General features: G+C 35.9%; 1 protein-coding gene and 1 long non-coding RNA gene across 2 annotated transcripts in view; one reads left to right on the top strand and one right to left on the bottom strand.

Moving 5' to 3' along the window:
• The window catches only part of LOC118744735 (serum response factor homolog), a 64,459-nt gene that overhangs the window by 14,014 nt on the left and 25,441 nt on the right, over positions 1-25,004 (bottom strand). The gene's annotated exons all lie outside the window — the stretch shown is intronic.
• The window catches only part of LOC118744736, a 31,310-nt gene that overhangs the window by 4,385 nt on the left and 1,921 nt on the right, over positions 1-25,004 (top strand). The window lies entirely within an intron of this gene.

The raw sequence follows: 25,004 nt of genomic DNA, 5'->3' as shown, positions 1-25,004 counted from the left end.
ATATTTACTTTAATTTTAAATTTGTTGTCTTAGATTGGTGACAACGCTATTGAAAAATGTTTAATAATCAACGATTTCTAAGTACTTTTCGTTTCATTCCAAACTTGTAATATTGCATATATCTTATCAATTTAGTACCGTTTTCTTGTGGTGACAAACTTCTAAAAAAAAAAATATTTAGAAATTAAGCTATCTTAAAACATTTCATTTTGACACCCATGTCGTTACATTTCATTTATCTTAGCAAATGAATTGATTTAAATTCTTCAAACAGGGGGCAACCCCCTTTAGGACTATTTTCCAAACTAAGCTTTCTAAACCACTTTATTTTGGCACCCATATTACAACATTTCATTTAACTCATCACGTAAATTGAATTACATTTTTTAAACAGTTGGCAACCTTCTTCAAAAATGTTTTGGAAATGAATCTTTCTTACGCTTCTTAAGTTTGATACCTACTTTGTTATTTATGTCATCAATTGAATTGAATTGAAGCCGATTAAAAAAAGAAATTGGATTTTGATTAACAACTAAAATTAAAAATAAGGAGGCTCGAAATCCATTTTAGAGCTATGACATTTTTTGTTCATAATTGCCAGTAGACTTCGCCAGTCGCCGAAACCAAGTAGAGAACAAATTTGACCCGCCCTAATGTACAAACATATATATGTGCTAGATATGCAGTGGCGCTCACGTAAATAGCACATATTTATTTTTTACAATATAGTAGATTCTTAACATAACCACATAAGTCAAAGTTTAAAAATTTGTGCACAATTCAGGAAAATTTTGAAAATTTCTAAAAAATTTCATCAAAAATTTAAAAACCCCGACTTATGAGAACTTTTTGTCGAGGGTGTAGCGCATTTTCCTCCATTTAAAAATAGATTTTAGTTTCTAAAAGTTCTGAATAAAAAGTAGAGAATCTTGATGAAATTTGTTAAATTTTCCTGAGTCGTGCTCAAAGTTTTAAACTTTGACTAATTTTGTTTTGCTTTATTGAATCTTCTATGAATAACTAACATTAAAAAAGAAAGCATTTTTTCTACAGCCGTTGCGACTGACATTAGGAGTTAATCACAAAGTGGGAGGGAAAATCGGTCAGAGACTTAATTTTTATTAAACCTTTTCATTTCAAGTAAAAAATTACATTGTCCTACAGCTTTTTTTTTAACGGAATAATCCAGCACATCTCAGTTGTGTTATATTTTCGCTGAGGTTAATTGGCCATAACGATACTGCGACTACAAAATTTTAACAAGTCAGATATTTGTTGTCTACCAAAAAATGTTGTTTTTTTTTAGTTAAATATTTATTAACTGCATTTTGACCCAAACAGCATTGCTCTTCTACTTCCTTTATACGTTTTTATTTTTTTTTTATATATATTTTTTTTTCAAGGAGTCCTAATACGAATACTAAGTAAAATATTTTCAATATTTGTTTGCCACCTTCGGGAAAAATTAAACTTTTATTGTGGCTCTATTTACATTGGCGGTCAAAAGCGGATGAACGGTGTTTTGTTTTTCTTAATATTTACAATGTGTTTCAAGCTAATTTTTATTTTTTTATTTTTTATAAAAGCATAGTTCATGCTTTAACCAAAACCATATAAATAAAGATTTCAAGCTGTATATAGAATTTGGGAAAATTCAACAAATTTTCATAAAAATTTTGAGCTTTTTAATCAGAATTTTTATACAAATTTTGGGTATGCAGCTAAAAGGCTTATAAAATTTTAGTAAAATAAGTGTAAGTTTTGATTGGCTAAAAAAATCGCATTGATTTTTAATACATATAAATATTTTTTTGTTGGCGGCGTTTTGCACATTTTCAATATAAACGCAAGGCCGTTTGCGAAAACAAATGAAAAACTTCAACGCCAGTTTTCCTAAATTCCACTATTTATCTAAAAAAAACCCGCAAAAGCCGTCAATAAAAAAAATATATATAATAAAAATCGGTGCGATTTTTTAGCCGCTCAAAACTTGCATTTCTTTACTAAATTTTTATAAGCCTGTTAGCTGCATACCCAAAAATTTTGTAAAACTTCTAGTCAAAAAGCTCGAAATTTAGATACAAATTTCTAGAACTTTTCTAAATTCTGTATAAAGTTTGAAAGTGTAAGGTGTTAAAGCATGGACCATTTTGCTATAAAATATAACAATAAAAAATTTGCTTGAAAAACATTGAAAATATTGAAAACAAAAACACCATACATGGCACTTTTGACCGTCAGTGTATATAGAAAGTTACGAAAAACAAACACTGCAAACATTTCTTTTACGCGATTCATTTAATTTTGTAATAGAATATTTCGATTACGGATTTTGTATTTTCGAGAATTTGATTTTTGGCAAGAAAAAAAATTTTTTTAAGACCACTTGGGCATCTATCACTAAAAGTAGGGCTCTAGATTATTTTGAACAGTAAACTTCATTTTGGCACAACTGAACGAGGGGCGACCGGTATTAGAAAAAAAAACTATTTCCATAATTTTTGGACATTTCGCGGTCCAAGGATTGAAATTGGGTCATATGGAGTGGCAATACTTACAGTGACGAGCAAAATTGTAACATGGTCGTTAGAACTTGGAAAGATGAATGAAGTAAAAAGTGTTACACCGTGTTACAGTTTTGCTCGTCACTATATGTACATACATTGCCTCCAATTCATTCCATTCTAAAAATTTTACAATATCTGAATTGAAATATTCTTTTACTTAAAATTTCATACCGCCGCCAACACCATTTATCGCATTTTACCTTATTGCATAGTAATAGTGATTTATCAAAACATTTGCTGCTTCATATAACTCATCGAACTACCGAAAAACGCTACGCAGCGCACGAGAAAGGCATTAAGTACGTTGGACAAAGAGGAGTTTGTTTGCTTGACCCCCAGTTGCAGTGATGATCGGGTGGAAAGTGATTTCTTGTTTTGATTGCGCCGACTTTAAGCCGTGTCTGCTTAGCTGCAATATACGTATATGTATATATGTATGTATGTATACTCAAATGAGTGTAGGTTGGCGTATGTAAATGCTAAGTGCATGTGCATACGGATGTAGGTACATACATACATACATACATATATGCTGAATATTGAATAGCATTGTTTAACCCGTATGCAGATTTATTTTTGTTTGCTGCTCCTCGCCAGGAGGCTAGCTTGCTATCCCACTCACTCACTTCCACAACATTCAATAAACCGACCAAGAAGGCATTACAATCAAATCTAAATTATCTTATATTACATTATTTCATATTTTTGCGGGTCAGATGTCAACGTCATTAATTCAAATGCAGCGTCAATAAATACATTTTTCCTAACAGTTTGGCTGTTTGGTTAACTGCTTGTCCCCTTTGAGGTAGTATTTATATTTATATGTATACCATGTATGTATGTATGTATGTCTGCAGCGAAAGGATATAGAAGAGATGTGGATACAAGTATAAATTATTCACCCGCTATCTTTCATAACTGTTATAAGTGCATACATTGCATGTACATTGTTATGTACATGTGCACTGAGGTTAAAAGTTTCTTTCGTTTTTTCAATCGTCGGCACATAAATTCAAATAAAATACGCGTACAGCTGAATAAATTTTATTTTCTTATGCCGTTAAGTGATAAATACGCACCTTATTCAAAGGTTTGCACAGTTATGACGTGTACAATAGTCATATTTCATTTGGTAGAATATTTTTTTTTTAAGAACGTAGGTCAGCAATCATACAGGGCTAGGGAGTCAACTTTTTAACTCATAAAATTTGTCGCTAACAGTAAACTAAAAGTCGAATAACTTTCTCGCCGATTTGCCGTTTCTTGATTTGGGATGATCCTTGGTAGCAGGGTTGCCACTTTGGTAAATTATTACCAAAATTAGGAGAAAAAATTTGGGTTAGCGAAAAAGTAAATTTTTTTTCATTTTGGTATATTTTTGTCAAAGGATTTTGTTTGAAAAACAAATAAAACTTTTCCTTTCCGTTATTTTTTTTTTTATACATACATACGTATATCGATAAAAAGCGAACATATCGTGCTTCATTCAAAATTCATTTTACTTTTGAATGCATAAATATTGGAAATGTTTTTTTTTTTAACAAAAAGAAAACACGGGCACTATGAATGTTCGTAAACAAATTTTAATCAACGCCAGTTTTTATAAATCGCAATTGTTACATGAAAAAAAAAACGCAACACTGATGACACTGGAAAAGTGCGAATAGACACTCCCAAAAAAATTACAAAAAAAAGCCCACCAAGTGCTTTTTTGAGTCCCTGTGCGAATAGACACTCCCAAAAAATTACCAAAAAAAATCACCACGAGAGTTTTTGAGTCACTGTATTCGTCTAAAATAACTCCAGTTGAAGTTTTTTCAAATTGTGAAATTTCGCTGTTGCCTTTAGTTTCATCATTTTCGCTTTTTTTTGAAGGAAACCAAGAAGATGCCATTATTTTAATCTCAAATACCATATCATTAGTTAAATATAAAGTTTTTTAATAAACAATTTTATTGGTATAACTAAAAAAATTTAATAGATTTTATTAAAATAACTAAAAAAGTAAAAAAAAAAGATTTGGTAGTTTTTTTCAAGTGGATGGCAACCCTGGTTGGTAGTAAAACTTCTATAAAGTTAGGTACGGCTCAAGCGAATGCGTTGCCTTGAAAAAGCGTCTCATGTTATTGCTGCTCTCACACAATAATACCGAATTTCCACTGGGCGTTAAATGAAAGTGTATGTATGACAAACTTTGGGCATTGAAAAATACCTCTGCCATTTTGATAGTAAAATAGTAATTAAGTCCGTTTTCAAAGCCTTGCAAATTTTCCTATGGTTACAGATGTATGTACTTATGCAAATTAGACTGGTTCAAAAAAGTTACACTTTTGGTTTCAAAATCCATTGGGAAATATTTTCGGGGCAGTGAAAACAAACGCATATTTTGCATGTTTTCGTCGAACTTTGGTTCGACAGACTGTCGCAAGATAGTGTGCGATTTCTTAATCGTCACGACAGCTGCGACAGTAGTGATTTTACTGGCATGCATTCCTAGTGACCCATAATGATTGCTATTACGAGCCGGAGATTGCCCATTGTAGAAGAGCTGTATTCTGTGGTTATCGAATCTAGGTTCAGCATCCCTTCTTTTATTGGCTAATTGGAAGAATATCGTACTTAGCTATAAGAGTATTTTTCGGTGGTTTAGAGTATTTTTACATTTTATTGCGATTTTTGATGACGTTTCTGAGCTTTCTAAAGATGTAATGCCGGCTTGGCTATTCAGAAAAATAGTTACTGCCAGCATAACCAGATCTGAGGCTCGTACACCCTTTCACCCTCAGGGTCATACAACAAGAAGATCTGGTGCACATTAGCTCTGTGGACCTCTACCGAGATTCAAACGCGAATACCACAATGACCTTATTTACGACCTAGGTGATCGCACTTAGGATTATTTTCTGGCATGAAATAAGGAAGTCCCTGTTATTGTGTGCGGTAAGAAACCAAATGATCTAGCTCCCACTCCCTTCTTGGATAACCAGGAACAGAGGCATCAGTGAAGCCAGTACCTATTGGCTTCAATTCCTCTTTGCAATAGGCCCAAATATTATCGAAGAAGAAATAACTGCAAGCCCCTATAGAAAAAAAGTCACAATGGGAGTATTTATAAGTAAGCACAAATATTTGACGCTAACATTTTGGATAAGTGTTTACCGAGGCTTCTCGTTTTGTGGTGTGAGTATTGATCTTGCCCCAAAAATGGATGGAATTGCAGTTTTCCGCCACCTTCGAACGGCATATTTGTTTTTTAACAATGTGTTTCATAGTTAAAGACAATTAGGGTTTGCCATTACCTGTCGCTAGACGATCGACGTTAAAAAAATCGAGTACCATTTTCGGTTATTGCTTGAAACAAGTCGTACATTGGTAATATCCAGTGTTACAACGCACCTCTAACAACTGGACTAAGATAGAGAGTACTATGCATAGATTTTTTACTTTTTATTCGAAACATAGTTTCCAAGTGTAGTTTCAGTACTTCCACATATTTATGTATGCTAAAAACGCTGGGACTTTATTCAGATATCCGAATATTCATGTATGTGGATAAAATCTGGATACTCGGTTAATATCTGTTCGTTTTCTATATCCAGATTTTCCGGATATTAAAAAAATCCGGATAGAACTCCTAGCTCTAATGTAGATGTAAGGACCTTAAGGCTAGTGACGCATAGGAAATATTGTATGTATGTATGAATTTATAGTCAAAAGTTTTCAACTGACATAGCATCGCACCTCATTCTTGATTACAATATGTAGAGGAGGCAGGTCAATAAGCACCTCGATAGCCGCGGTTGGTTTTGTTCTCATCGCGCCAGTAATGTCCACGCAGGCCAGTCGTTGTAGCTTATTGAGCTTGGCCTGCGTGGACTTCACTTCTGCCTTCTTCCACCATACCGGCGACAGACTTAATAACTTCATATGTTTTCGAACCAACGCATGGCTTGGGTAAACTTTTGCAACAGCTAATATCTCTATAACTTGGAGATACTTAGTGAAAAGCTGTTACATTTTCTGTCAGATCGACTGTTACAAATAGTACAATTGAAATTTATAACGAACTCCCACAACAATTTTTTTGTTTAATCACAAACGAATTAAATGCTGTGTAGGTTGCTGGAGTTATGTATAAATGTAAGTCGACATATCACGCGACCCTCTTCGAGCGCAAACTCTCACCACCATCAACAATTTTCGACACAAAGGTCGTCTTGCACGATTTGAGCTTAATTGCAACCTAATTGCATTCTTGATATATATTTTATAATCAATAAAAATAGAATTGTACGTGCAGATGTGCCCGCGCAAAGCTAAGAAAAAAGCGAAAAGGAAACTGCCTGACCAAATGCCAAAGTTACTGCGATCGGATATAATGTGTGAAGGAGGTTGTGCATGTATGTATGTATGTATGTATGTATGTATGTATACACTCACATACATACATGCGCATGTATATAATGCACTTATTTCGTAATCGATGTGCTCATGTACTTATGTATACACAGTTTTGTTCAAAAAATAGTAGTGTTACGTAGGCTTTTTAGAAGCATTTCTCTATAAGTTTTAAAAGCTTGCTGTACAAAAAATAGTAAATCTTGACTTAAGAAGCTCAAACATTTTAAGGAAATAAGAACTGTGTGTGCCGGCTTTAGTATAATGCGGCATTCCCTTTAAGGCATGTATGCCGCTCTCAAGAAAAGCAAAAACTCCATATAAAATGACGTACAAGAAATGGCTAAGAAATTTTCTTGAGTCAAATTTCCTTAAGGCAGTACGCAGTTCTTAAGAAATTTACTACGCTTTCTACTGCGGTTTTCTAAAGTTTTTTGTGAAAAAAGAGCACAAGGCAACCCAGGTTTGCAACAGAAATATATTTCTGGAGGAAAGAGTGAGGCAACAGGCTGTGAGGTATCAAAAATGTCAAAATTCCTTGGACACATACGCGAAATAATGGCAATTTTTTCTTGACCGTTTTCTTGAGAGCTGCATACAGGGCTTTAGTCTTTAAACGGCAAGGAATTTTTTGATTAAACTTAATAAGAATATTGACTTGCTAGTATCGGAACTCTATTTCTTGCACGTTTATTTGCCGAACGTCGTACAACGGCTCAGCGCCAGTTAGTCATTCGCGATCGCATGCTGCGAATACCGATTTATACTAAAGCCGGCCTTTCGACATAAGCTACTTTTCCATACGAACACAGTTTTTACTTCCTTAAAATGTATGCGCTTCCTAAGTCAAGCATTACTATTTTTTTGTACAGCAAGCTTTTAAAACTTATAGAGAAATGCAGAAATGCATACGAAAAGATCTCCAAAGTTAAATGTTTTTAAGTTATTTAGCTATTTTTATGTAAAATTTGTTCAAATTACGGTACTCTTTTTTTGCTAACTAGAAGAGAAAGTAATTATTAAGAAATGAAGACAATATCTACAAACCATCTAGGAAAATATAGTTGGACACCTCTTTATTATTATTCTAAATCCATTAATAACTGAAAAGACGGTAATCTCCTGGTTTGCTCAGGTCCAAATGAGTAGTCGGTTAGGTCAAAAGTTTAGAAAATCTGTTGAAAGAATCACATCGGCAACTAATCTATCAATCAAAATAAAGAACTAGTAAATTCCGAAAGGGAAATGGGTTTGCATCCTTAGTGGGCGCTATCAGGATCTTATCGGCCCTCTGGAACATACAAAGTGTCAAATTTTTATCAAACTGCCCCATCTAGTTTGTGTTTGACAGCCAATGCAAGCAGTACAACCTCGTGAATTTAACGGAAAATGAGAAAAGTGAGAAAAGTTTGCGTAAAAAAATCCATTACCAAGGAAAAACTTGATAAATACTATTAGCCCGGTCAAGTTAGACATTCAAGGTTAACATAATTCGCATAAAGCTGAAAATTGGGACGAATTACCGTTTATTTTTTAGATTTTTTTTGTCGCATTAGCTTCCATATAATGAATAAAACCAATTTATTTGTATATTTGGCGAAAAAAATTATAAAAAATCAAGGGTAACTTTTAGCCACTTCAAACTTGCACATAATCAGACTAAAATTGAAGGGGCTAAAAAACTGTGTACTCCAAAAAATTCTAACAATTCCGAGAAAAAAGTTTGAAATTTTGGTAAACATTTTTTGCACATTTTTGTAGTTTTCTACAAATTGTTAAACTTTGGTTTATATGGCATTTGTCTGAGAGTGAACTATATTTTAATTGAAAATTCTTAAAAATAAATAAATAAGACTTTGAAATGGCATGCTATAGATATGACCGATACTGCATGTAACATTAAATATTACGTTAATGGAAAGAAATATCTAATTCCACAAAAAATTTTGCAGTTAGGTGCAGCGGGGGTCGATTTTTCATTTTTTACTAACCACTAATAAAAGCTTGTCCTTAAAATTTTATATACCCGAGCGCACTTGTGCACAAGGATATTATAACTTTGTTCACATAACGGCAAAACGAATCGAGACAGATATAGACAAATGTATACATAAGTGATCAGATTGAAAAGAGAAATCGATTAAGCGGTGACTATCTGTCCGTCCGTCCGTATTATACATTTTTATAAAAATGGGCGTAGCCACGCCCTTTTATGATTACATGTGTATATATTGAAAACCGCTGCATCCATTTCTCCCAAACTGAGGACAGTTGTTGGCCTTGACAAAACATACCAAAGGGCTAAAACTTTTTAAAATCGGACAATAACCACGCCCACATCACATATAACGGTAATTCAGAGAAATACGAAATCTGCAATAAATAAATAAAATTGTAATAATTCTTTAGCAAAAAATACGTTTCTAATAACATTTTGGAAAATGGGCTCGACCCCGCCCACTTATGACCACATACATATGCGTATCTCGGTAACCGTTCGATCAATTTGTACCAAACTCGGTAGGATTAATGTGCTTGCCACATAAAAGCAAAACGTGGAAAATTATTGAAATCTGACCAGAATTACGCTAAAATTTTTATAACGGTAAATTTCAGAAATGCTTGAAACTTCGATATTTCGAAATTTAAAGACGATAATTTTACAATCCCTTGAGAAGAAGTAACATAATTATGGAATTTTGGGAAAACGGGCGTGATGGCGCCCACATATATCTATCTCATTATGTCTAACTGAACGTTCTATCGAAGATGTTTGAAATAGGCGTAAAACAACCCCTGCTTACCACGTAGCTGTAGTTTTCGGAAAGGTGAAAAAACTGTATTGAATACTTGCGCCGGGTATTTAATGTTCGGCTCCGCCCGAACTTAAACTTTTTACTCGTTGTTTTTAAATTACTTGCTTTTTCAATGCTGTTTTTAATTTGTTTCACTGAATACTTAGGCTAAAATATTAAGGCATTGTATGGGAGGCGGTATTTAATACCCAAACACTGAAAACATTAAAAGCTCGGTCAACCTGGTACATTTATTTAAGAGCTTCTTTTTTAACAAATTTTTTTGTAAATTTTATGTTACGACACTGCTATTTTTTTGACCACAGCTGCATGCATAAATGTACGTAATAAGCTATGTATATATTTAGAAGCGAGTATACTGCACAACCACGTTTCGTCAGTTAGTCAGTGAGGCAGTCAGTAGGCGCACAAATCGATTAAACGAGCATAAAATATATTGTACATATAAGTATATATGTATGTCATATGTATGTACATATATAGGTAGTTATATATCGACATATTAATGCATAAATACATACATACATATACGCTTTTTCGCTTAATTTTATTACATTTATTTATTTCGGAAATTCACTTTACTGAGAAGTAGAGGTAGCGTAGCCTGCTTCATACCCAAAAAGTGTTGCATGAAAAGATTATGCTAAGCGCACGAGCAGCTTGTTTGTTCATATGAATAAATATATGTACTATGTTTATAAGTATGTACATACATACATACATATGTAGGTATCAAGCGGCAAGCAAACGCTGCCACCAACTAAATAGTGACTGACGTTTTACTAGAACGAGTAGTGCGAGTGCCAGTCTGTAGTATGGCCATTACAAACAAATTGATCACTTTTCCAGTAGTTGTTGGTATTTGGGGGAAAAAATTGCAAGCTTCCAAATAAGGATGACACATGTGAAGTGAGGAAGCTATAACTTGGCTCAAAAGCTATGGAAATCATTTGCGTTTGCACTTTCTGTTGGATTTAGGTGAAAATTACAACATTGCATCAAAAGTATATCGTTGAAATTGACATATACAAGCCCAAATTTGATTAGAAGATCCATATGGTCTGATATGGATGATAATGACAACAACGTTGACGACGACGGCAACAGCAACAGCAACCAGAGGTAGAGCGGCAATCGCAGCAGTAGTAGCAGCAGCAACAACAACCACCGCCAATAGCTAACAACCGGCAATGCGAACTCCACCAACACACATACACGTTCAGTGGCTTGTGGAAGAGGTGAACAAACAAAAAAAATAAAAAATCAACAAGCAACTGGCAGTAAACTGCAGCATACGACTAACGACGATCGATTGCGATTGTGATCGCCCGCCTGCCTGGCCCGTTCCATCGATCGATCGCTCGATCGGTTGGTTGGTTACTCAGCGCGTTGGCCGATGTCGTCGAATGTCGATGATTATTGCTGTTGTTGATTGTTGACTGCTGACTATTGAGACTGCTACTTGCATATTGGCTTATGGTTGGTCTTGTTGTTGTTGTTGGCTTGCAATTTGCGGGGTTGGGGCGGCATTGCAGCACGCGCTACTTACTATATTCCATACACAGACGCATGAAATGTGCAGATCTTCTCGTTGGCAAATGCATACATATATACACACACAGATGGCAACAACAAGCAAACTCGAATGTTGCGCTACTGAAAAAGCGCCAGAGCGCAAATGCAAAAGGGTAGAGTTAAAATCAAAATCAAAAATATAAATAAAAAACGATAAGCGCAAAAAGTCAACGACAAATGGCAGCAGAAAATGCAACAAGGCACCCAGTACCGGTACTACTACGCGTTGCACCCGGTGACACAACGACGCCGATGACGATGGCAATGGCGATGGCGACGGAAGCAAAACGCACACACGAACATATTCGCAAGCATACATTGAGGCACTTAAGCTTTGAGATACACTCGGTAGTGCATGCATGCAAGCAATGTACATACATAATTATAATTTTTTGTAAACTTTTTTTTGTTCTTTTATTCTTCATTTTAGCTGCTTAATTTCGATAAAGCATTATTTCAACGCCTTGAGAATTTCGGTAGTCAATTGATTTGACAACTGATAAAAAATGTGATAATTTTAAGTAGTTTCAAAGCTCAAGCTACTGTTTTGCTGTTAGCACTCGTAATATGAGGAGATCAACCGCGATTTTGGCATTGCACAAGAGTGGCGGTATACAAATGTTTTTGTTTGATAATGCAAAAAATTAAGACATGTGTAGTACCATTCACACGAAGTGCCCTCAATATTAATTTGTGTTGTGTGACTTTTGAGGTAATCAAAATTTAGTGGAGATCGTTTGAAATCTATTACAGATACGTGCATACATGTGTACTATGTACATTAGACCGAACCACCGTACAAGCTAACAAAAAAGTTAGCCGGGATCCCTGAATCTAAAGTATTTTTGCAAGACAATTTAAAAAATAAAAAATTTACACTGCTCCATGACACCTACATACATCCATCCATACATACATTCCGCAAAATATTTTTTTTTTTTTAATATTTCTATCGGAATAATCAAATTACTTCCTTAGCAAAAGTTTAATGATTTTTGGCGGGCTTTAGTTTAGGTAGGAACTGGCATCTGGTGAGTAAGTACCAGAACGGGGGGCTTGAGGTCAATGAAGTTTGGAGCAAAAAAATTGTAAATGCCACAAAAAAAAACGAAATTGCCTTCGATTCGAAATATGTACTTCCTTAGCAAAAGTTTAATGATTACTAGCGAGCTTTAATTTACTGACATTAGGGTGATAATAAATGAGATCTGGTGGGTAAGTAGTAGAACGGAGTAGATACTTGAGGTCAGTGAACTTTGGAAGAAAAACAGATGCCGAAGATGTGACGAAAAATGTAAAAGAGCGACCCCTGCCTACGTTCGGCAAAAAAAAACTAAATTTTTTCGAAACTGCCTTAAAAAAATACTTTAGACTCAGGGTGTACGGCGAACTTTTTCTGGTAAGTTTTAATGTGCATATGTATGTGTGTATGTACAGTATCGGGCATATAATTTTTAATGACTTAAAGTTTTGAATTTACCATTTTCAAAAACGCCCTATTTCCGGATTTTGATTGAAAACGCGCTTTATCAGAAAACTTTTCAAGAACACTCTATTTCACAATTCGGTCCAAAACATTCTATCTCAGCTGCCGTTTCAAAAACGCCCTATCTCAACATATTTTCAATATATTTTCGGTTAAGATAGGGCGTTTTTGAACCAAGTTCTGAGATAGGGCATTCTTGAAAAGTTTTTTAAGATAGGCCGTTCTTCAACCAAATTCGGTAATAGGGCGTTCTTGAACAATTTTCTGATAGGGCGTTTTCGAACTGGCTGCCGAGATATGTCGATCTTTTACTCAGGTGTCGATATACTCCCATAGTAAAAATTAATACATGTTTTGTCCAATGTAGTGAGATACTGGTAACCGATACATCTATGAAATTTTTAAACAATACAGAAGAAGAGGTCCTCAAGTTCATGCGGAGGTCATCCCAAGGTCAACTGCAGAAGCATTGTATTGACTTTTCAGGTTTATTCAATGAATTTTTCCCTACTTGACCTTAAATTGACCTGATCTGATGGAGGCTAACGGACCTCGGATTCGCATTCAGCCTGTCGAATAACATAGGGATATATAGGTTTGGTTTAATAGCATACACTTGTTTTTTTGTAAACCTGTGTTATACTTTAAAACTAACTGTATAAAGAAAACAAATTCGAGTCAATAAACTTTTGGATTTCTGAGCGTATTGAAATTTAGTTTATGCATCCGTTTTGAATCACAGCGAACTGGGTCCAAACTCTTTATGTGTCGGTATACATGTATTTTATTAACAAGTAATTTTTAAGCAAAAAGCAAAACCGACTTCAATTCTCATATATAAATTTAAGAGTACTTATCGTTAATTTCTCCATGATTCAAGAATTGGATTTAAATCAAATTAGTATGGGACCACCTGTGAGGTAACACCTTTCCTTAAAAAAAAAATAATTATAGAAATCGGTTAACGGGTCCAAAGTTATGCGGTAGCATACATAAAAAATAAAAATAAAATAAAACGTTCCGACGAATTGAAACCTTCTCCTTTCTGTGAAGTCGGTTAAAAAATAAGTAAATGACATGATTCCCCAAAATATTTCCTATCAAAGCGACGCCTACGCATTTTTCATCGAAATTTGAATAAATTAGCCATATCTTGACTAATTCAAATGTTTAAATTACCGTAGAAAATGCAGTGCAGCTGGGCCCTACTTCGGAAGTGAAAGTTTCTTTTATTCTTTTCCAGTTCGTTTAATATTTACTAATATTAGCCTTGTCTTCGTATTTTTTTATTTTGTCCTCAACTTCTTCGGCTTAGTGTTCTTATTTAGCTTTGTCATTTCGATTCGTCTTCATTTCGTCTTCGCATTTGTCTTAGACTTCGTCTTAGACCTAGTCTTAGTCTTCATCTTGGTCAGCGTATTCGTATTCCTCTTCTTCGTCGTATTCGTTCGTTTTCATTTTCATGTTCGTATTCATGAACGCACGAATAAGATCACCCAGGACGGCGTGCGAGAAAAAAGTAATTTTTTTGCGGTGACGTCAATTTTTCGCCGCCATATGAACGAAACGGAATGAAATCATGTGAATCCGATTAAAAAATGACGTCATTACATTTTTTTTTCTCAAATGCAATTACAAATACACGGTTGCCGTGTTGGGTGATCTGTTTAGTTGGATCATGCTTCGTATTCATATTCGTCTTTCCCTTAGTCTCCGCAATGATCTAAGTTTTCGTCTTAGTTTTAGCCATATGGTGCCTTAGCCTTAGTGTTAACCTTAATCCACTTTGTAGCACATTTCGATAGTAGTAACGCAGACAGAAATACGAGTGCAGGAAAACGCTTTCCCTTTCAGCGCTAAAGAAGTTTTACTTTAGAAAGTATTTTCTTCCGTTGTTAATCTTATCTTTAATTTAAAAATTTTGGACCAAAAAGTGATTACAAGTGATTCGAAAAAAATTAACTAACGTTTCAATATTTTATTTTTTTTTTTAATTTTATACAAAAGAAAAGAATGGCCCATAAAAAATTTTCATCGAAGTTTTTAAACCATTCATTTTCTATTCTCTCACCAAGTTGGAAGATTTGATCAGCTGTCAAATTAACATCAAAAGTGGCTTGAAAAAAATCCTTTGATGCCGTTTCTAGTGAAGAATTTTCCACATGAATATATCGTTGGCTTGGTTCGCAAACGTGCTAAGTCCACTTTTTATGTAAATTGAGATTTTGATGCAGTAAGATAGCATAACTGAAAATACATCATTACCAAAAAAAAAAAAAATCCCCGTAATGTCGTTTTTACTTGTTGTTATGCATTGGTACGCAAATGTGCCAAGTCCAAAAAAAATCCAAAAAAAATATATATCGAAAGCTTAGAGTGAAAAGTTGCTAAGTCCACTTTTTATGAAAACTCATATTTTGATATAGGAGGCTAAAGAAATTGAATACACATCGTTTCGAAAATTATATAGGTACTTGTTTTATTTTTTCCTCTTCATAAGCAATAAAAGGAAAATTTGCTAAGTCCAAAAGAAGCACCACAAATCCGATGATTCAAAGTCTTGCGAAATAGTTAAAGAAAATGGCTATATGAAGATTTTTTCCTCTCCTGTAAAATTTTTAAAATGGGACATAGCAACTTTTCTTTCTAAGCTAGCGATATACACGTCTGTCCGTGTACACGATGACTCGAGATATCTCAACGAAATTTGGTATGTAGGTTGCCCTTTATCCAAGGTAAGTTGGTATTAAAAATGGGCGAATCGGAATGTAACCACGCCCATTTCCGATATAAAGGTATTTTCTAAAAATGCAAAAACTACGATATTTCAGTAAATATTGGATGCAAATTGTTCAAAATTAGTATGTGAAGTAGAATTTTTTGTAAAAAATATTATTATTATTTTTGGAAAATGGGCGTGACCCCGCCCACCTATTATGAAATGCTGTATCTCAGTAGCCCATTCACCAAACTCGGTACGAGCCTTATTTAGAGTCTAGCTAAGAAATCTGTTAAAAATCTAATTCACTTAAAATCGATGATCGCGATAACCACTCAGCAGAAAATAAGATTATGATACATTCCAGGATTACATACATATGTAGATAACAACTCATTTTCCACGAGAACGTCATCAAAATAACGGCAATTGCGCCAATTTGAATGATTTTTTTAAGCAAGCAAGTGGATTTTCTCTACGAAATATAATCTCTAGCAAGTTATTTTTAAGCAAAAAAACAAAACCAACTTCAATTCTCATATACAAATTTCATAGTACCGTTAATTTCTTCATTACTAAATGATCGGATCTAAACTAAATTCGTATGGGATCACCCTTGGTGGAACACCTTTCCGATAGAAAAAGAATTATCGAAATAGGTTGACGTGGTCCAAAGTTATGCGGTAACATACATACAAAAAAAAAATATTCCGACGAATTGATAACCTTCTCCTTTTTTTGAAGTCGGTTTAAAAATATTCTTATTAATAAAATCCATAAGAATTTTCACATAAAAGGAATCTCTGGAAATTTCTTCGGTTTTTGTCTGTTTTACTCCTTAGGCTGGAAACCGTCCATAGAAACAATCTCCTAGTTTCTATAAGCCCTATTATTCCCTGTACAGGTAGTCTCTGTGAAACACTGAAGCCAATTAATAAATCATTAAAAGTGGAAACTCCCTCAGACAATTTTAGATTGATATATGGAAGTATGTATGTACTTTACTAAAAAATTGTATTTATTGAGTTCTCAATTTCATTACTACTACAAGTACACACTGATCCCCGCGCTTAGTACTTAACACTTTGTTTACTCAAACTTTAATTTTGCAATACAAACAAGCAAAGGAAATCGGTCGTAGAAACCCCAAAAATTTCTTGTGGTAAAACGACAAAGAAAAATGCTGATCTTCAACCTCAACATAACTGATGTTGACATAATGAATTCTTCATTTTTTCATGTTTCGAAATATAACTACACGAAAAATAAGCAAAGCACAACTTTTGCCTGAATAGTGAAACAGAACGGAAAAACATGTCAGGAATCAGCCAAGCATCGCCTATTGAGTAAAGACAAAAACTAAAATAATGAAACAGTCGCAGAAGAAAAGAATTAAAGTGCAAATAAATAAGGCAAAAATTGTGGTTTAAATGCCCCACACGTGCCAAAAACAACAAAACCAAAAATGCAATACGGTGGTGATGTGGTGCAGGTTCCAAAAAATGTAATGGATATCCAAGCAATTCAACGGATATTTAGCAAACATGCCAGCGTCACATACCCACATTTATATATTTTGTATAAGAGAAGCAAATGCGAAAAAAAATGTGCGAGGCCAGTTTTTAGCGACTGGATATCAACTTGACGCACTAAATCCGTGCATGTTAAGCCAAAGTAAATGCGCGTGAGTATTTTAAGTATTTTTTCACTAAGCGCTGCTGTTGAGATATTGGCTTCGACGACGAGGTGATGGTTAACTCGAAGAAGTTACCACAAGTTAACTGCGCTACTACAAACAATTAAATTGCCCGCAACATACATATATACATATGTACACTTGGGTTCACCTGCGAAAATACGGCTTATTTATCAAAGTTTGAAAGAAATTAATTAATGTGTGACAATTTATCATTACTGCGATAAATACGTCTGGGAACGTACTGTATTACTGTGTTTCACTTAAATAGGCGCGAAGGGTTTCAGTGATTCAAAAATATAACAATAAATAAATATTTGGCGCTCACATTTTCGTTAACTATTTGGCCATATTTTTGGCCCAACTTGTGGAAGGCTATCTAAAAAAATAAAACGTATACTCAATAATGGTTTAACAAAATCCACACTTTCGTCATATACATATGTACACATTGATAAAAATGTAAAAAAAATTTAATGGGGCCTAGACAAGTATTTAAAAAAATATATATTCTATTCGGTAAAACAAAAAATTACTCTTCCAGCCATTTTTCAACCAAATCAGTTGAAAATTTCCGACTGTGGGCCATTTGAAATTTCGCTATTCGATCAGAATCGAATGTAACGACCTCAAAAACCTTTTTACAACCTTTAACTCCGTGCTCGGATTATTTAAAGTCATAGAACTTAAAAAAAAAGATGCACAAAAAATTACTCGTCGTTTCAACAGTTTCCTAGCTGATAACAACAGCATCATAGTATTGACCAATTTAAAAGGTTTTGGTCCATCCTAGCCGTAACAGAGGTTAAGGTTCACTCAACATCTTCTAAAAAAAAGAATTGTATCATAATTGAGTAGTCTAACACAGTGCCAGACAAGACAAGAACTACGATGCTTTCTCGAACTCGCAAATTTTTTCGCAAAATAGTCTCCTCCTTGAGAAAAAGCAGTTTCCCCTGTTGTTGTTGTTGTTGCGGCACTACTAAGCTCCTCCTATTTCGGTTTGTCCATAAATTGTTGTCGTCAAGCTCAACTCACGGTACATCCAGAAAACGGGCTGTTTCAACGGCGTCGGACTAAAGGATGAGGGGTGTTAGTTGAGCGGGGAGTCTTCACATGCCGGACACTCATTGCGGATATTGAGCTCTAGTCTGAACAGGTAGATGTTGAGACGGCTGCAATACCCAAACCATACCCGGGCCAGAATAACGCGGGTCTCTCTAGGCAGTTGAAGCGCTCCGTGTACTATGAATAGCGTTGATCACTCGTCGGTGCGTCGTCGGGTCCAGTTTCTCTTCTTTTTTTCCGAAGTTATAAACTTGAGTTTTGTGAATTTTTCCAACACGTTAAACCATGGAGAAGGCACTAGACGAATAGAAGAAAAACGACACATACTATCTTTTTGTCGATTTCAAAGTAGCTTCTGATAGCACGAAGAATAGCTGCCTATACGACGCATGTCTAAATTTGGAATCCCCGGAAAACTAGTCCGGATGTGTAGAAGGGAAGGACCTCTCCGGGGCGGTTGAGACCAAACACGGCAACTTTTTCAGTATGATGCTGGAAACCGTCATAAGAGCTGTCAATCCGAATCGTTTAATTGAAACCCAGGAATGTCAGCGTAGAATTTTTCAGCTTAGAAAAAGAAGCTAAAGAGGTTGGTCTAGCGGTGAACGAGGACAAAACAAAGTACCTATTCTCAACACATAAAAAATCGTCACGTATCGGGATACACGTCTCTGTTAGAAGTTCTAACTTGGAAGTAAGAAGGGACATTGCCAATCTCAAAAAGTTTAAAATATTTTTTTCATTTAATACCCAAAATCGATACTAGTGAAATCGAAGGTATGACATATAAATTTTGGTCCCGATTGGAGTCGGTTAAGAAGTCTTCATAGGGTAATCTGAACTTTGACCCCTGTGCAACACATATCAATAATGGGTATTAAATGAAAAAAAAAATAGTTTTAATTTTTTCGAGTCTCCATACATTTAAGGACCACCCTAGTACATATAGGTATTTTTCTTTGTGCGTTTTTTAAAAAAGAGCTATCTTTACTGTTAATAGTTTCATTGCAATTTCTGATCATGACTTCATACCAGCATAAGCATTTTCACTGAATGAAAACTATGTAAAATAAAGCCGATTTATACATTTTTTCTTTATTTCAAAGTCGGGAACCGGTTTTTTTGAATTGAAATTTTTTTAATAACTGGAAAACCGGTTTTGGAAAAATGGCGAATAATAGAATACCCTCGTAGATATTAAAGATCTTGCTGCCAGGTATCATGTCCTTACGCTACCTTTTTTGTTCGATTAGACGGGTAGTCTAGAGCCCTCTCACCCAAATTCAAATGCAGAGCCATACAGTTCCTATCACGAACGTACATACATTTTCGTAGCTTTTTAGTTATGCCCGAGTTCAGCTGTAGCCCAACTGCTGTAGCCGTCTACTGAATATATTCTTCCCTAATTTCATAAGCAAACATTTTTTCTCATTTCTCAAAAGAAACGAAAGCTTTCAAAGATCTCTTTAGAAATCTGGAAAATACTAGTGTATGTATACCCATTTCAGTGTCCACCTGTGTAAATGTGCATAATAAAATCGGCGCATATGCACATTTAAGTGGGAAGAGATAAACAATTTGATTTGCAATGTGCAATGGTATCGTTTTAAGCGCGTGCGCTCGCGCGCTACGCTCCTCCTATCTAAAAGCACAACAATAACTCAGCAATAAACACCAGCGCAACAACAACCGCAACAAAAAACATATAAAGGTAATTGGTACTACAATAAATATTGTGTAGTGCCTACATAAAATACTAAATACAATATGTATACATATTTACAAGCATTTTTGTTGTTATTGCTGCTGCTAAAGCAATAGACAGTCAGCCAGCCAGACAGTCAATCGGTCAGTCAGTCAATTCGTCAATCCGTCAGCCAACCAACCAAACAACCAGCCAGTGTAAAGTGTAATATACGTTAATTCACAAATAATTGCAGACCGCCAAGAAATGAATTGCTGATGCGGCGCCATCAACGTAACTTCTTTGCAAAAACTTCTCCGCGCATGCGTCTTGTTGACATCTTAATGGCAATCAGAAGAAGAATATCTGTACGTACTTTTGCATCTTTTTAACTGGGTGTCATCTTTTTCTGGGTGTTTTTTTTTGCCGCTGGTTTAGTTGCCATGGCTAAGCCCCCAAGTCAAAATTGTATGCAAAATGGCAAAGAAACATGTGTCCATAGAGACAAGCATACATAAATACATACATGAGTATGTACATACATACGTGCATACACTAGCAGCATACACATGTAGGATCAATATGCTTTATGAGTTGATATCAAAAAACACAAAAAGTCAAGAAGTTGGCCAAGAAGCATCATTTCATAGTATAGCCAAAGTTGTAGCCAAAGCCAAACATGCATAGCTATGCATCTGACGCACTAATAAAACAATAAAGAAAACATGAATATGATAATGTGAACAATGCAATGGCAAAGAAAATCGCTGACAAAAGGCGCCTGCGCAGCGCCTATTAACTGTGGAAAAAGTCCTCGCCTTATTCACATAGAACCACCCGCTCTTAATGCCACTTAGGTATTTACATTGCACGTATGTACATATGTATGTAGATAAATACTCGTATGCTCTTTCCTTTGTCTGTTTGTATTGTTGTTGTTTTTTTTTTGGCTTTGTGAATTTCCTTTGAAATGCTCGTTTAATGGTTGGAAAGCTCTCATTATTGTCCTATAATGATTGCAGTCGGCACAGAGGTTCGGTTCAATTAGATTTAAACCAAAATTGCATAAATAGTATTCATTTATTCGTTTGTTTGTATGCATGTCTATGAAGGCAACAAAAGCGTTCAAAGTACGAAGAAAAAAGCCACGCACAGTGTTTAAAAGTGGGAAATTTTCGAGCGAAATTATGTTATTCGTACATATTACGTATTAGGTGGGTTCTAGCATTGCGAGCAAAGTTAATTAGACAGGCAGACGAAAATGGCAAACAAATAAGTATGTTCCGACATTTTTTTTGGGGAAGAAAATAACACCATCGGCTGAAAAAAATTATCAAAAATCAACGCGAAGAAATTTGATGGGCTTTAAAACTGCATACTTCGAACTGTTCTAAAAATTCTTTAAAAAAAAGTATGTTATGGTACAAATTTGTTGAATTTTTCTAATTTTTCTTCAATGTTTGAAATTTGGACTTACATATATGGTTTTTGTTAGATAATGAGCTCTATTTTTATAAGAAAGTAAGAAACATTAAATAAACGAAAGAAAAGTAGGCAAAACTGGTCCAAATGTCGTGTCCCTATTATTGTTCACATGCATATAGCTTTAGTCAGACCAGTGACGGCTCTTAATGCTTGTTGTATTCACACCTCTGTATTTAGCGATCCAAGGGGAGGCAATCAAAACGATGTGTCGACTGCGCTCCTTTGGATTGTGGCTCGATGATCGCAGTTCCAGGCACAGAGAGTTGAGTAGAAGGCTTTCAGAGCAGTACCCCTTGACAAACTGATACCTGGAGTCTCCTTTAGAAGTAAGTACGTTGTAAGATTTCTTACAAGGGAGCAATGGAGCGATACAGACACTCTTGGGAAGCTCGATGAAAATTTTCTATACCGACGGCTCAAAGACTGAAAATGGTACTGGATGGCTTCTGGACGTTAATATCAGATACCTTACCACCTTGAGTGCAATGGCAACGATCTTTCAATCCGAAGCCTTTGCAATACTGAAAGTAGCAGACTGGATAATCGGCGAAAGGTGGCGTGTACATAAAATCAGGGTCTGAAGTTACAGCGAAGCCGCTCTAAAGACTGTGGAAACCGCTTGCACCTCTTTAAAAATAGTCCAAGAATGTAAGTTGAAACTGATATCTATTGCAAGGTTGAATGAACCTGAACTGGCTGATGAATTGGCGAACTGTGGTTCGCCTGCGAAACATTCAATTAATTCTTGAAAGGGCCTGGCATGGTGGTAGCAAAATTCTTCCTCACGCAGAGAGGAAGTGATCCTTATGGGACTGATTACGGGGCACAATCTATGAAAACGACTTAGTCATCAACGACGATCCCCGGTGTACATCTTGTTTGGAAGATGATGATAGGGGGTTAGAGGATTCCATTCCAAAACCTTTTTTCCAAGTGTGGCCTATCACTTTCTTTTTTATCTTCGAATCCAGATGTTAAGGGACTCCATGTTAGCCTTTCTGAGCAATTCATAATTTGAGATTGTTTTAGGCCAAACAAATATAGAGAATTTATCTAAGACATCTGCTTACAAAAACTTGCAGGCGCCTGGTTAATCTAACCTAACCTAATAAGATTTACGGACCTTTACGCGTTGGCGAGCGCGAATACCGCAGACGATTTAACGATGAGCTGCATGAGCTTTACAACGATATAGACATAGTGTAGCGAATTAAAATTCAGCGGCTCCGCTGTCTTGGCCATGTCCTTCGAATGGGCAGAAACCCTCCTGCTCTGAAAGTATTCAACGCGGGCCACGATGCTGGTAGCAGCGGAAGAGGAAGGCTCCTCTGCGTTGGAATGACCAGGTGGAGAAGGACTTGGCTTCACTTGGCATTGCCAATTGGCGTCAGTTAGCACAGAAGAGAAAAGACTGGCGTGCTGTTTTGGACTCGGCCAAAATCGCTTAGGCGGTTACAGCGCCAATAAAAAACAAGAAGAGGTAAACTTGGTGTGCCAAGAACAAAGTTCTCCAAGTTTTTGATATCTCTACCCAGAAAATACTGAGCAGGCTAAGAGGAAATTTTGAGATAAGTACACCTCATCATTCTCCAAGCAACGGTGACAGTAAGGGTTTAGTTTGGTATTTAATCTCACTGCGCGAGGTGCCATCAGAAATTTTGTCGACAAAACCAACCAACCAGAATGGAGATTTGCGGCTTTGCCAGATTAAGAAGATCGCCCGAGTTCCTCAGGTCAAGCTCCAGCTTGATAGATCTTGCGGGTACATAACTACAATAAAATTAGTAATTGTTCTGGCGTTCACCTAGTGCTCCCTGAGCTGCCATAAGGCCCATCTGTGCAAGGAGAGTTCGCAGGAAGTGAAACATCGCCTAGATCGCTTCCGGTTGAATATTCTTGCGGTCTGGTGCCATATATGTAAGAGTAATTAGAAAATGATCAAAAGTGGACGACAGCCCACCACGTGGGTTCCATATATGTATGTCTCGTTAGAAAAATATCAGAAACAGACGAAAGAGTGGTCAGACTTTCCTCTACTTTAGCATCGCGCGGGTTACCAAGGCGCTGATTGCTCCTTTACTACCATAATGGTGCATCCAATCGACTCATTCCAAAATAGCAACTATCTCTGGTGGGAAAACAATACAGTGGTCCAGAAACTAAGATTTTAGGCGCATGAATATGTATGTGTATGTTTCATTCAAAACACCCCTCTACAAACTCTGCAATAAAGCTTAGACCCATATGTGTAACTGTTCTCCAGTGCTTTCACCCGCTTCAACTAGCAGCGATTTCTCTAAAACATTCTAACAAGAAGAAAGCACGTAAATTGAAGACTAGCATGAAGGCAAACAAAAATGTATTCAAGTTGTACAAATTTTAATATTTTTCTAAACATCTTAAGAAAAAAACTCTCGCATGCCCCTTCCAGAAGAGAGGTGCGTTTGCTCTTAGGAGTTTTATTTTTCCTTCTGGATCAATAGTAAGAAAATAAATGATAATAAAGATGACACAACGTCGAAACCGATTTGTCTCCAAACCAAAATTTACACGAGACGGCGGAAAATCGTTACACTACTGCATATTGTGGCGATTACTGCAAAACATGAATGGCAGGCTAAAGCGAACAACAAGAGAATGAAAGAAAATGCGTTAAAAGATGTAAAAGTTCGACGTCGAGAAACCTCAAATGGAATGTTCGATAAATTTCGATAAGAACCTTTTAGAGTTGCCATGGGTGCAAAGCGACGCGGGTATATAAAGGCACATTGCTACAGCGCAGAGCAAGTTCAGTTGTGAATTAGCAAGCTAAAAGCTCAGTTGTAAAACAGAAAGCTACGAGTACAGAGATCAATTACTTTAACCCTGCTTTGATAATTTACGTCAGCGGCACGCAAACCATGATATGTTTCACAGACATAGGGTTATCTTCTCAGCAACTTTCAATGGGGTTAACAAGTATTGTTAAGTATTAGTTCGTTGTTCAACCCCCAGAAGATCTAGGGAGCTAATCACCCTTCAAAAGACAAACGTGAGATTTATAATAGGACTGCAAACGGGTCACTTCCGGCTGTTATGCACATTCACTCTCTAACGCTATCGAAACTTTCTGGTTTCATTAGAACATTAGAGCTGGACGTAGTGTTATGATGAGCTCTGAGTTTTAGAAAAGAAGAACATAACAATACATCATAAACCAACGTGACCAAGAATTCTAAGCACCTTGAGTTGGATCACAACGTTAGACCTTTTACGAGTATATATACGAGTATAAGACTATAGTCTTGAAGGAATTGGATACAGGAAGGGTGAGGGTGAAGAGAAAGAACGACAACACCTAAAGCTTCTTATAAGAAAAACGCTCCGTGCTCGCAAGGAAGCTCCTCAAGCGACTGATATTCATTCCCTAAAGCTCATCGATGCTTGGACCTTACGCTCGTCAAAGGCAGGGCACCACTCCATCATCCTCCATGCATCTGGCGCAGGAAGGGTTAGAAGTTCGACCAATAG

Source organism: Rhagoletis pomonella, unplaced genomic scaffold (assembly GCF_013731165.1).
Source record: "Rhagoletis pomonella isolate Grant_MI unplaced genomic scaffold, Rhpom_1.0 Rhpom_scaffold_00008, whole genome shotgun sequence".
NCBI lineage: Eukaryota > Metazoa > Arthropoda > Insecta > Diptera > Tephritidae > Rhagoletis > Rhagoletis pomonella.
The sequence above is the reverse complement of the archived record's forward strand: the minus strand, read 5'-3'. Positions and strand labels throughout refer to the sequence as shown.